We start from the raw sequence: 14,087 nt of genomic DNA on the forward strand, positions 1-14,087 counted from the left end.
GTTATCCCACAGTCCTGGGGTCTCCACTACAACTGAAACTGCACCTTCAGTGGCCTCTCCTGAGTCCTTTCCATGATAGCTTTAATCCTGTAGCTTTTATGTGACTGATCAGAACCACGTGAGATTTTTTTTTTAATTAAGTTTATTTGGCAGCTTGAGATGCAGCCTTGGTCCCCTCTGGACACAGAGGGGTGTGTTGATCCTGAAGAGTGCCTTCCCAGAAGATTTACCTCAGTGGTGCTGGTCTCTATTAATCACAACTGATTCTTCAGCCCCAGCTGACTAGAAAGATTCTGATTTTAAATATATCACATGAATGGTCCTGATAGTCTTACTGTCCTCCTAAAACTTCACAAGCCAGGCCTCTATTATCTGCATTTCTCTGAACACTACCTTCAGCTCCCACATAATAGCCCATTAGGCTTTGAGCAGTCAATGGCATTTGCAGTTCTAAGTTCCAAACACTTGTACAATCCTCAAAACATCATGCTCGGGTCTGTCAACAATACCCCACTCCTGGTACCAAGTTTGTCCTACTTTTGTCTATTGCTGTGATGAACATGGTTGTCTTGTTAGTTTCTATAGCTGTGAAGAGACCATAGCAATTCTTACAGTGGAAAACATTAAATTGGGGCTGGCTTGCATGGTGCAGGCAGTCATGGTCCATGTCTACATCGGGATCGGCAGACAGCAGGAAGAGAGTGACACGGCCTAGCCTGAGCACTCAAAAAAGCCCACACCCTAGTAATACATGTCCTCCAGCAAGGGCACACCTCCTAATTGTGCCACTCCCTATGACCCTGTGGGGACTGTCTTCATTTAAACCGCCACAGTTCCCCACCATGATGCCAAGTAGGCAAGGAATTAGGAGGAGACTGAGGGAAGAGCTGTATCTTGGCAGCGGTACCTCCTGACAGCCAGGATGCCCCTTTACAGCTAAACATTGTTGAAACTGCAGTCAGGTTGTTCTAGTTACATCGAAAACGGAGATACTGGGGCTCTCTCTCTCTCTCACATGTGCTGATGAAGTAAAGGGACCTTCAAAGGACTCTGATAAGACAAACTGACCAACCATTTGGGGACTAAAACAAAACAGACCCAATGTTTAGAGCATTATGGCGTCACTTGCAGTACAGATATACCTTCTTTGTAGAGCTCATGGGTAGAGATGCTCTGAAAGGAAGGTCAGGTCTACCATGATCAGGGATGGGAACAGGGTGAACCAAAGAAGGAACTGTTTATTTTTGACTCACAGTTCAAGGGTACTCTCATCGCAGAGAGGGAGACATGGCAGCAGCAGGAGGAGGCAGCTCACACGGCATCCTCAGTCAGGAAGCAAGCGTGACGACCGAAGGATGCTGGGGCTTGGCTTACTTCCTCCTTTTTATTAAATACAGCCTGGGAGATGGTGTCACTCATTTCGTGTGTATCTCCCCACCCCAGTTATGCAATATAGGAACCTCTTCACAGGCTTGCCCAGAGGGGACTGTAGTGCCTGTCCTGGTGACAGTGTTAGCAGTCACATCAGACCTCTTTGCACTTACTGGAAGGAGGAATGAGACATCTTTACTCTTAGTCAGAAAGCTTTGTGCATGCAATACAGTCCTCTTAGGCAGATCTGAGCTTCTGGAAGTCATATCGTTATCTGTTAACAGTCCTCTGGGCAGTTCAGGGTGTCACACCAGGTCGAGAGATATGACTTCAACCCATTCTTCTGACCAGCAATTCAAGTCCTGCAGATACAGTCCTCTGTTGTGTAGAGTGCTGATTGTGAGGGAGAAGCCCAGCCCCACGGCCCAATTTGCTACCTGCCCGTCAGGCTGCGCCCTCAGCCTGGCAGAGCCTCACTTCCCTTGTCTGCAAAGTGGGGTGCCCTCACCAGATGTCTTAGGGTTGGCATTGCTGTGTAAACTACCATGACCATAGCAAGTGGAGGAGGAATGGATTTACTTGGGTTATGCTTCCGAATTAAAGTCCATTCTTGGAGGAAGTCAGGGTATCGAATCAAGCAGGGCGGAGCCCACAAAAGGGCACTGCTCACTGGCCTGCTCTCCATGGTTTGCTTGGAACACTTCCTTATAGAACCCAGTGTAAGGAGCCACCCTCACATTGGCCATTACAAGATGGCGCTGATGGCACTGGCACCTGTGTAAACAAACCATCTGCACATGCGCTGGGGTAGTTTCCCACCCCATGTGCTCTGCCTTCCCCGTGACGACAACTCCGGCCAATGGGCTGCAGCCGATCAGGGAGCGACACGTCCGAGGCGGAGGACAGTCCTCCATAAAAGGGACGGGTTTTCGCCATTCAGGGGATCTCTCTATCTCTCTCTCTCTGGCGCTCTCTTCTCCACTGGCTCCTGAAGGGGTAAGCAATAAAGCTTGTGCCGCAGAAGATTCCGGTTGCCCTGAGTGTGTTCTTACCAGGGGGACACAAAAGCTCGCAATAACCCAGGGCCATCAGGCCAGGGGTGGCACTGTCCACAGTGAGCCGGGGCCCCCCAGGTGTATCAAGAAGAGTGAACCACGGGCCAACCTGGTAGGGGCATTTTTCTCAATTCAGGTTCTCTCTTTTAAAATAACTGGCTCAACACCAATCCTGGAGAGAGAGAGAGGCCTGACTGAGACCCAGTGAGCAAATTTCACTGTGAGACACCAGGCCAGAACTGGAGGTCTGAACCTGCACTTCCGCTTCCATGACCCACAGGTCTCCATTCTTGTTCTGCAGCAGAAAGCCCAAGTCTAGACAGTTTATAAAGTCAAATGGCTTCCTTAGCATTTCTGGGGGTTGGAAAGTGGAAACAGCATAGCCTCGGGGCCTGCCTGAGGGTACCTTAGCTCTGTCACTTAGCGGGAATGTAGAGGAGAGATCTGGACCAGCGGGTCACTCTTCAGTGACAGGGTCCTGAGGACAAAGGACCAGGGATCAGAGATCAAGATAGAGCAGGTGGTCTCAGGAGGTCAAGGCTTCTGCCAAGCCTGTTTATGAAGAAGTACAGCATCTTATATACTATTAGTGGAAGGACAAGAGAGGGCGGGGTCAGGGAAAACCATCCTACAATGGATGATGTCAGCAGAAGGCTAATGAAGCAGTGTTGCACAAGGCAAGCAAGATTATCTCACGGGTGTCAGGGACAAGCACACAGAAGCTTCAAGATGGAGAAACTAGAGGGTAAAGCCAAGTTTCCAGGAACTGAACCCTTAACTCCTTCAAAGCCAGGCTCCAGCCTCAGACTGGTCCTTGCTGAGCTGGCCCTGGGCAAGGACATGGACCTCTGAGGAAGCCTTGGATCACCTGGCTCTCAAAAGAGGAGGAACTGGGTTCATTCAGGAGCATGCTCAAAAGGCCAGATTTGCACCATCTGCTCCAGTCCCTCCACCCAACCCTGTGTGTGTGTGTGTGTGTGTGTGTGTGTAGGCTGTAGGTTGACATCAGGTATCTTTCTCCCTTTCTTTCTTCTCCTTCCTCTTGCACCTTTGGGTGAGTGCCCGCAGAAGCCAAAAGACAGTGCTGGATCCCATGGAACCCGGGGCCCAGGTGGTTGTGATCCTCCTGATAAGTTGTTGGGAAGAGCAGCCGGTCCCCTTAACCACCGATCGAGCTTTCCCACCTTGGTTTTTGAGACAAGGTCTCTCTTATCAACTCTGTTTTCACCGGGTTGGTTAGACTGACCACCAGTGAGCTCTGTTGGACTCTGTACTGGGATCACATGGGGACCAAGCTTACAGCACCCTAGCCTTTGGGGGGCGGGGGGAGGGGAACAAGCTAGACTCCATTCAATCCACAATATGATGTAGCATCATCAGCCTAGAGTCCCCAGAGTCAGTGACGTTCAGTGACTTTGCCCCCCACCTTGCTCCGGGCTTCCCACTGACCGACCTCATTCTGCAAATATCCCTCCCTGTGTAACTGTCCATCTCTTTAGTTTATAAATTAGTGTCCGTGTGTGTGCATGCACCACGTGTATTTAGGTCTGGAGGAACAGCGGACACTCAGCTCTGAGCTCTCTCTCCTGCTTCTCCACACTGTCTTTTGAGACAGGCTCTCAACTGAACCTGGAGCTCCCAGGCTAGGTTGACTGGCTTGTAAGCCCCAGGGATTTCTCCTCCCCTGCTTCCCCCGGCTCTGGATACTCCTGCATCTGCCTTTTATGTAGGTGCTAGGGGTCTGGATTTGAGTCCTTGTGCCTATGTGGAAATCACTTTACAGACAGAACCGTAGATCTGTCATCTTTTATTGTCCAAAATGAGCCAGGAGAGAGGCCTGGGCAGAAGGGTGGGAAAAGACTTCTGATAGGAGCCAGGCAAGGAACAGTGCAGGATGCGTGGAGTCAGGGAGGGGAGATGAGCAGGGTGCTGAGCGAGTGGTTGTCTAAGGGGTACCCAGCATCCCCTCCTGGTCTCAAGTCTCAAAGAAGATGGATGGAGGGCCTTGATGCTCAGAAGACTGTTAACTGACCTCCCTGGGACAGGGTCTTCTGAGGGGATTTGGGGAAACTGAGTCAGCCCCAGACCTCATCCTCGGTAAACCTACATTATAGACAACACTGTAGTCCCAGCCATCATCAGCACGGAGTGATTATGCCAGGAGGTTTGTTGAATGACTGAATGACCTAAGTCTGCTCCTGTGCCAGGCAGCTCAGAACCCCCTTCATGAGGTGCAAGCCTAGGCCACTCGTGGGACACTCCCCTGTTTGTGCCAGGAGCGGAGGACACAGAGACCTCCCATCTCGCCCCCTCTGTGGGACCCTCTTCCCCACACACATCAGTTCCTGTCAGAGCCAAGATGTGTCGCCATGGAAACTGCTTGGCAAAGGCTGGCAGGCAGAGGCGGCCAGCAGCCGCTCACACTACCCAGCTCCCGGCGGCACCCGTTGAAGTGACACGAGCGTGCCTGGTGGTGTGTGGCATGTGTGTGGTAAGTTGGGGCTTGGGTAGGCACATAAGTGTTTGTGTGATGTGTGTCAGAGGTGGTCTGGGAGTGTGTGCTCTTGTGTGTGCATACATGTGCATGTGTGTCAACAGGGCGAACTGTGGCCGTATGCATGCGTTCTGGGTGTGATGGCTGCTGGGTGCGCACAGTGATGGGAAATAGAGGACTGACAGGGATGTGTGCACTACAGGCTGGGCGTCACTAGGTGAAGGACCAGACCAAGGTGCCCTGGGGTTGCTGTCCCCACCCTCGAAGTGGACCTCCTAGCCAAAGACGGCTCAGGTAATTATCCGTCAGAAGGAGTGCATGACTGGAGGGCTTCTGGGAGGCGGCAGCTACTAGGACCGAGACTTACATATTGGATGAGAGTCAGGCAGGCAAAGGGGAGAAGAGCAGTTATCTAGGTGGAGAGTACAGCCTGGAGTCTGGGAGTGATGAGGAGAGACTGGAAAAAAGGAGAGACAGCCAGCAGGGCTGAATAAGGTTGGTTTGCACTCCAATTTAAAAAGGCCATCTTCCTAGAATGGGAGTGCCAGAAAAGGCACCCACAGAGGTGGCACATGGGATGAGAGGACAAACGACTGGGACCGACAGAGCCAGGTGGCTAGGAAGCTTTGATGCTCCAGGGACAAGATGGGGCTTTCTCGTGAGACTAAGGGACACCTGAGGATCTCGCTGTGCAGGAGGACAGGGCTTGAACAGAGAGAGGTCAGGTGGAGCCAGCTGTGCTGGGCAGTCAGGAGAAAAAAAAATATCTGAAGGTTGACCAGATGTTTCAAAGTGAGCGCAGGCCTGTGGGTAGAGTAGAGGAGTGTCTGGGAGGCATGTAACTTCTGCAGTGTGAGAGCATATAAGGAGAAGTCTGGGTCCCCAGGGTCTTGTCCCCAGGATCTGAGGACAGTACCATGCTCTTCAGGTGCTACTCATTCTCTATTCGTGTAGCCCCCACCCCAGCTCTTTTATCTATGTGGGGTATGAAGCTACTTTGGTGACCCTACCCTCCAGGTGCCTAGAGCCACCAGAAACCCCAGGGTGGGCTGTTCCCCGGCTCCCAGGCCCGTGCTCTCCTGAATGAGTTTCCCTGGGTTCCCAGAAGGGAATGCCTGTGCCTCATCCTGCCCCCCTTAGGGTGCGTGGACTGCCAAGGTGACAGAGACAGATGTCACTGGGCATGTGGTGGGCACGAGGAACAAACCTCCATTTGGGGGATCTTGCTCAGATCCCCCTCTCAGGTGTCTTCCCACACTGGGGGCTACCTGGACGCCGCTGCAGGGATCTGGTGCTGCCAGGCTGCGCCTTGGTTCCTTACAAGCCTGTCCAGGACAACCCTGTCTTCTAGGGGTTCCTTCTCCCACTAGCACCCACTCCTACTATACTCCGTGTCTCCCCTGGGTGACGCTTCCCACCTACAAAAGGATTTAAAAAGGCTTTCTCCATGACAGGGCACAGCTAAGACTCTGAAGCCCCTTGTCAACCAGCACCGCCCCTCCCTGCCAGGAGGAGGTAAGATAAGGTGCAATGAATGAGGGGGCTGGTGCGTGGGACACCCCTCTTTCTGCAGCCTACTCTGGGGCACCCTGAGATGACTTTGCCTTTTTATGTTGTTGATGTCTCAGTGCAAGGGCTTTGGGGACATTTTCAGGCAGTTCTAAATCAAGGGGAACTGTGACAGGGACAGATGTCACTGGGCATGTGGTGGCATGAGGATCATGTCTCAAACCCTCCTCTGTGCTTGCCTGCGATGGATGCTTTCTAGCTAGGAAACAACAGGTGGGCTCTCTCCCCACCCTTAAGCACATAAAATGGAGGAGGGGAGGGGAGGAGGGTGGAGGCCAGACCTGGGCAGAGATAAGACAGAGACGAGAGGCTAGACAGCCTAGTCTTAATCCCCCCGCCATCCTGCACCCAAGATTTGGTCTAGCCTTGGGAATCCCTAGGAGCCTGTCTTCATAGTTGGCAGCCCCCTATCCTGTCCCTATCCTGTAAGGCCTTCACTATTTGTTGAGGATAACTTTCCATTGAGACACTCACCCCGCCTCCCAGTCTTAGTCACCCTGGCTGCTGTCTGGGGGGAACAAGGGATCTCAGAACTGGGGGGACCTGGTGTGAATACTAATTGGACTGCTCACAGGGCGGCTTCACAGGCTGATCGTAGATGACTGGACCCTGGCCAGGGCCGGCTGGGCCTGCTTTGGAGCCCTGTGCACCCCCACCATTGAATCAAGATGCTTCTAATGCCTGGGGACTTCTGTTCCTCTCTCAGGCTTGGGAAGGGTCCTCAGCTGTTCCAGGATGGGGTGAAGACTGGAGACCCAGAGAGCTGGGGTCCCTGGTACCCAGTCCCAACTGACCCTGAGAAGGGGCTTTAGTCACTCCAAGATGGGGTAAGGACTGGAGACTCAGAGGGTACCCAGTCCCAGCTGATCATGGCTGGGCCTTCTATAAAATGCTTCCGGAAATATGGCTGCCCTCATCAGACAGAGGGGAGGGAGGGCTCTTCTCAAGATGGTGGATAGGGGTGTGTGTGTGAAACTGAGGGATAGATAAGGATATCTCTTGGCTTAAAGGAGTTTAAAGGACTTCAAGGAGCTTAAAGGACTCTAGTCTTCTACCCAATTTGAGCACACCTTAAGTCAGTCCCCTCCCCTGACCCCCGAGATAGGGTCACATGTAACCCAGGCTGGCCTCCAATTCTCTGTGTAGCTAAGGATGGCCTTGAACTCCTGATTCTCCTGCCTCCATCTTCTGAGTGCTGGGTTTACGATGCTATGGCTGGTTTACAGCTCTGGGGACAGAATCCAGAGCTTGTGCTACTTCCCTCCTGTCCACGGCTGGATCCCATTGCCACCTTCTCCATGTCACTCGCCTCACCAACCTCTGTCGCTGTCAGATGGCCTTGGTGCAAGGCAGTGGGAGCCCCTTGGGGTCATGGCTGACTCCGCACAGCCCAGCTTATCATGTGGCTTCATCCACGCTCTACTCCCACACCTCGTCTGGATCCGTCTACCCAAAGCCCCAACACACTCTGTCTTTTGCTCACACTAATTCCTCCCCCGAGGCCGGACCCTTCCCTACCCTTGGTTCTGGCTCATCCTGCTTGCCCGTCTGTGTGGCACTGGCCTCAAATGCTGTCCCTGGATCCCGTCTTCCTCTGCACCCTCTTCTCTGCTGGCGCTGTCTCTAGGGCAGCCTGCCCCACCGCAGAGCAGCACCTGGCACATACTACGTCTGCTGCTCAAAGGGCTGCCCGACTGGGGACTACTACTGTGCCAAGAACATGGCTCCTCTCCTCTAATCCTTCCAACACTTGCTGTGAGGCAGTTTCCTCTTAGCCAGATGGAATGAGCTCCTGTCACTAGTTAGCTTACAGCAGCACACATGTATTGTCACTTCTGCAGCCTGAAGTCCAAGACTCAAGTGTGGGGTACACTGTGTTCCCCCTGCAGTGGTTCTCAACCTTTGAACGCTGTGACCCCCCAACCACAAAAATATTCCATTGCTACTTCATAACTGTAATTTTGCTACTGTTATGAGTTGTAATGTAAATATCTGATATGCAGATGACTGATATGTGATCCCCAGGGGGTTGCGACCCATAGGCCACCTATGGCCATGTTGTTCCTTCTCTGCCCTGCAGGGTTCAGCTGTGTAGTCCTGGCTGGCCTGGACTCACTATGTAGATCAGGCTGGCTTTGAACTCAGAGGTCTGCACTCAGAAGGTGGAGGCAGGAGGATCAAGATTTGGGCCAGTGAAATGTCCCAGCAATTAAAGGTGCTTGCCACCAAACCTGAGGACCTGAGTTCAATCCCCGGGACTGGAAGGAAAGAACTGATTCCTGCAAGCTGTCCCCTCCCTTGTAAAGATGCACCATGGCATGCTTCTGCCGCCCTGCGAGCCACACTAATAAAAATCTCAAGGGCCTCTTCAGCTATGTAGTAAGTTCAGAATCACCCCAGACTCCAGGAGGCCTCATTCCCCTTTTCATAAAATAGGCTTCACTTAGCCGGGCGTGGTGGCACACACCTTTAATCCCAGCACTTGGGAGGCAGAGGCAGGCGGATTTCTGAGTTCGAGGCCAGCCTGGTCTACAAAGTGAGTTCCAGGACAGCCAGGGCTACACAGAGAAACCCTATCTCGAAAAAAAAAACCAAAACAACAAAAAAAAAAATAGGCTTCACTGAGCTGGGCAGTGGTGACTCATGCCTTTAATCCCAAAATCTAGGAGGCAGAGGCAGACAGACCTCTGAGTTCGAGGCCAGCCTGGTCTACAGAGCAAGTTCCAGGACACCCAGCACTACACAGAAAACCCTGTCTTGAGAAACCAAAAAACATTAAAACAAAACAAAAATGCCTCATTGTATCTCAGGTAGGGTGTTCTCATCTCTGCAACTTTTACTTGTAGAGGCCCTCGTTCCAAATAAGACCCCTGTGCTGAGGGTGTGGGTGAACCCATCTTTAAGGGGACTGTTTAACTGACTCTGGAGAAGCGGAGGCACAGGAAATACGGCACCGTCTTATGGCAGTGAGCCCTAGGTGTGCCTGGCTCAGAGGACAGGGATCCATCCCATTTCTAGAGTATGCTAGAAGTCTGGAGACCTGCTTGGGTAGAGGGCAGTGTGTCTCATTGCATGGGGTGAGAGACTGGCAGGCAATGGCCTAGGCTGGATGTGGCTTCAGGAAGTCCTGGCCTGGGGACCACTTGCCTCAGGGATCAGGAGGTTCCTTCCAGTTCATCAAGGCCCCACTGTGGACTTGTTCAAATAGATTTCCAAGTTCAAGTTATGAGGCCTGGCTTTTGTGGCTTTGGTACCTCCTAGCGGTGACAAGAATGGGCAGTCTACAACGACATTTATGTATGTTCATGCCGGCGGTGAATCTCAGGCATTGGTCTCAATTGCTCTCCCTGCTAGGTTTTGTTTGCTTTTGGTTTTTTGCAATAGGGTTTCTCTGTATAGCCCTGGCTGACCTGGAACTCACTCTGTAGACCAGGCTGGCCTTGAACTCAGAAATCAGCCTGCCTCTGCCTCCTGATTAAAGGCATGTGCCACCACTGCCCCGCTCTGCTAGGTTTTTATGGCTTTTTGAGAAAGGTTCTCACGATGTATCCCTGGCTGGCCTGGAACTCACAGAGATCCTCCTGCCTCTGTTTCCTGAACACTGGAATTAAAGATGTACACACATATCTAGCATCTACCCTGGTTAGTTAGTTAGTTTGTTTGTTTGTTTGTTTGTTTGAGGCTGGATCTCACACTGAACCGGTGGCTTAGGCTCCCAGTGGTGAGACTGAGATCACAGGCCTGTGCCTCTGTGCCTGGCTTCTTCTTGGCTGCTGGGGCTCAGATAGTCAGTTTGCAGGACAGGCACTTCACCCACTGAGCCATCTTCCCAGTTCCTTAAAGCTTCTTCATAATAGAACATGGATCTTTTCCCCACAGCCTTGTTCTTGCCCTAACAAAGTGCACCAGAAAACACTTGTCAGAAGTGTGTGGCATTCTAGCCAGTGTTCACTGCATGCCTGTGATATCAGCACTTGGAAAAAAGGCACAGAAACTTTGCGAGTTTGAGGTCAGCTTGGACTATATAGCAAGACCTAAATCTTTGGCAGGAGGGAAGGAGGGAGGAAGGGTGGAAGACGAAGGAAGGAAATAGCCTCTAACAGAGAGTATGTGGACAATCCCTTTAAGATGGTTTTAGTTGGGCAGTTGGTGGTGCATGCTTTTAATCCTAGCACTTGGGAATCAGAGGCAGGTCAGTCCCTGTGAGTTCGAGGCCAGCCTGATCTACAGTAACTTCCAGGACAGGCAGGGCTACACAAAGAAACCGTGTCTTGAAAAACCAAAGGAGGGGCTGGAGAGATGGCTCAGAGGTTAAGAGCACTGACTGCTCTTCCTGAGTTCAATTCCCAGCAACCACATGGTGGCTCATAACCATCTGTAATGGGATCTGATGCCCTCTTCTGGTGTGTCTGAAGACAACTACACTGTACTCATATACATAAAAGAAGTAATTTTTTTTTGTTTGTTTGTTTTGGTTTTTGTTTTTTTCGAGACAGGGTTTCTCTATGTAGCCCTGGCTGTCCTGGAACTCACTTTGTAGAGCAGGCTGGCCTCAAACTCAGAAATCCACCTGCCTCTGCCTCCTGAGTGCTGGGATCAAAGGTGTGCGCCACCACCGCCCTGCTAAAAGAAATAATTCAGCCTGGCGTGGTGGCGCACGCCTTTAATCCCAGCACTCGGGAGGCAGAGACAGGCGGATTTCTGAGTTCGAGGCCAGCCTGGTCTACAAAGTGAGTTCCAGGACAGCCAGGGCTATACAGAGAAACCCTGTCTCAAAAAACCAAAAAAAAAAAAAAAAAAAAAAAAAAAAAGAAAGAAAGAAAGAAAGACCAAAGCAGGGTTGGGAGAGATGGTTTTAAATGTGAAGGAAAAAAATAACAGAGGTTAGGAAAGAGCTGGGATACTGGGTCAGTCACCCATCGCCCTTTGCTTTTTTTTTTTTTTTTTTTTTAAATCTCCCACATTTCTCTACATTGAATGTTTACAGTTGAATCATTATTTCTTAATCGTTTTTTTTTTTAAAGGAAAATTCCCTTGCCCCTGGAAATGATGAGGATACATGGCTCTGCCACTCACGGAGAGGGGGGGCATTGCTGAGGGGGGGCGGGCTATCTGCAGAGGTCCCAAGAGGCTGGTGATTTCCAATCAGGAAGGAACCTGTTATTCTAAAGACGCCCAAGGAGAAAGTGCAGTTTAGAGGTTTAACCAGGACAGCAGTGCTTGGGTGAGGTAGTACAAGCCATTCTTCCCAACTCTGTGGAGGCTGAAGCAGGAGGATGGAGTTAAAGGCCAGCCTGTGCTACACATGCAAACCCTACCAAGGGATAACCAAAAATACATCAATGGTAGCAACCTGCATGGCTGAGGCTAGCACAGCTTGGCCCTGCACTCTGAGCCATTCTTCCTCTGGTGGCTTTCAGGGGACTGTGGGCACCAATAAGAGGCCATTGACCACCTGTGGGAACCAGACATGAATCTGAGGCTAGGGAAGGCAGGATTCCCCATTCCGTGTCTCGAGATCGAGTTCCTCTATTCTAGATGGTATCACCAGCCTGTCTAACCCTTGATGGTGTGGGAAGGGGAAACAGGGACTTCCCTTTTTTGAGACAAGGTTTCTTTGTAGAGCCCTGGTTGCCCTGGAACTCACTTTATAGACCAGACTGCCTTGAACTCACAGAGATCCGCCTGCCTCTGCCTCCTGAGAGTGTGGGATCAAAGGTGTGCGCCACCACGGCCTGGCTCAGGGACCCCTGTTTAGGTGGCAGTTCTTTGCAGGGTTAGTCAGGTCAACACAGAGGCCCTTCCACTTCCACAAGCTTGGCACATTGGGGAAGCTCCTCTGTGAACTGGGCCAGGACAGGTCCCCTCAGGTTCTTTCTGGCCACCCAGGTGACTTTAGGGATGATGTCTCCACCTAACACTGGCTTCTAGTACACAGTAGGGTTTGTTGCCCCTACTAGGTGAGAAAATCAAACCTGGGCTTATGGTTTGGTAATGGTAGATATGGAGTCTCCATTGCTCTGATACTTGTGTGTCAATTTCTCAGTCTAGATGGCATTCAAGCCTGTCCTACCTGCTCATCATTGGTAGTTGTGATGGGCATGGATGCCCCTCTCCCCACTGTGTTGCCTGTGGGTTAGTGAGCTCTCAGGCTCTGGGGAAGAAACATCTCTCTCTCTCTCCCTCTCCCTGTTCCCCTTCCCTCCCCCCTCCTTCCCCCTCTCTTCCCCCTCCCCCTCCCTTCCCCTCCCCCTCTTCCTCTCCCCCTCTCCCTCTCTCCCTCCCCCTTCCTTTCCTCTCCCCCTCCCCTCCCCCTCTCCTTCTCCCTATCTCCGTCTCTCTCTGACCTGGGGACTGCTGAGACAGGATCTCACTATGTAGCCCTGTCTCTCCTGGGATTCACGGCATAAACCCAGCTGGCCTTGAACTCACAGAGATCTGCTTGCCTCTACTTCCTACATCCTGAGTGAGACTAAAGGCATGCAAAGAGTCCAGGAGCAGTGTGACCCCTGATGTTTTTTATGAATTTTTTTATTTTTATTATTATTATTTTTTGAGACAGGGTTTCTCTATATATCCCTGGCTGTCCTAGAACTCACTTTGTAGACCAGGCTGGCCTCGAACTCAGAAATGGGCCTGTCTCTGCCTCCCAGGGCATGTATGTGCAGTACCCACAGAGGCCAGAAGGGGGCGTGGGTAATTTTGTTTCCCCTGGAGCTGGACTTACAGGCAGTGAGTCCTGGGTGCTGGGAACTAAACCATGCTCTTCTGCAAAGCCCTCTGCTCTTGACTGCTGAGCCGTCTCTCCAGGCCCAGTTTGCCTGAGTTGGGGTCTGCTTGCTTATCTGCTGTTTATAGGAGAGGCAGAGCTGATACCCAGTCTGCCCGAGGCCTGTGGAGGCTCAGAAGTCATGTGACATCCCTTGACCTTAGGGTGGCTCTGTCCTACGGGAGTATTTCCCGGGGGTCACTGGGTGAGAGAGTCCACTGCAGGACTGACAGTTTGTGGTATGCCAGCAGCTCCCAGGGGCCCAGAACAGGGGGATGTAGTGGGAGACCTACTGCTTCCAGGTGGCCTCTTTGTCCTGTGATCCCTGTGAGAGCATTTAAGCAGTTGGCTCCTGAGCCCACACCTGGGTTGAGTGGAACAGAGGCCCTGGGCTCCCGGCACTGTGGTCAGCATCCCTTCTCCGTTCATTGTCCCCTCCCAGGTGGCTAATTGGCCTTGTAACCCATGGTGTGAGTGTCTGAAGTATTTCTCTCTTTCTTTTCTTTTCTTTCTTTCTTTCTTTTAACATATTTGTGGGGTGGAGGTGGGGGTGGGGGTGGAGTCAGTTAAAGTATATTCAGCTCAGGGGACAATTTTGTGGGCAACAGCTCTCTCTTTCCACCTTTACATGGCTTCTAAGGATTGAACTCAGCTTGCCTGGTTTTAGTGGCGAGCACCTTTGTCCACTGAACCGTCTTGCTAGTCCCTCTTTGACCCACTCTGCCTGAGTTCCACACAAAACCTATCAGTTCATTAGCAGCCTCCCAGGCAGGTGGTGGTGGCAACGCCTTTAATCTGAGAGATATACAGAGGCAGGTGGATCTCTGAG

At 51.7% G+C, this 14,087-nt stretch overlaps 1 protein-coding gene across 3 annotated transcripts in view; it reads left to right on the forward strand.

The window, feature by feature from the left end:
* The first annotated feature begins 4,830 nt into the window (after positions 1-4,830).
* Amz1 (archaelysin family metallopeptidase 1) overlaps positions 4,831-14,087 on the forward strand; it is a 30,026-nt gene continuing 20,769 nt past the window's right edge. For 2 of the 3 annotated variants that reach the window (XM_021163725.3, XM_029477016.2), the window contains exons 1-2: positions 4,831-4,917; positions 5,123-5,214. The gene's annotated coding sequence lies outside the window, so the exon portion shown is untranslated. The remainder of the gene's footprint in view (positions 4,918-5,122; positions 5,215-14,087) is intronic. The other variant, XM_029477014.2, reaches the window with a different exon arrangement.

Source organism: Mus caroli, unplaced genomic scaffold, assembly GCF_978045245.1.
Source record: "Mus caroli unplaced genomic scaffold, Mus_caroli_1 scaffold_4, whole genome shotgun sequence".
Taxonomy (NCBI): Eukaryota; Metazoa; Chordata; class Mammalia; order Rodentia; family Muridae; genus Mus; species Mus caroli.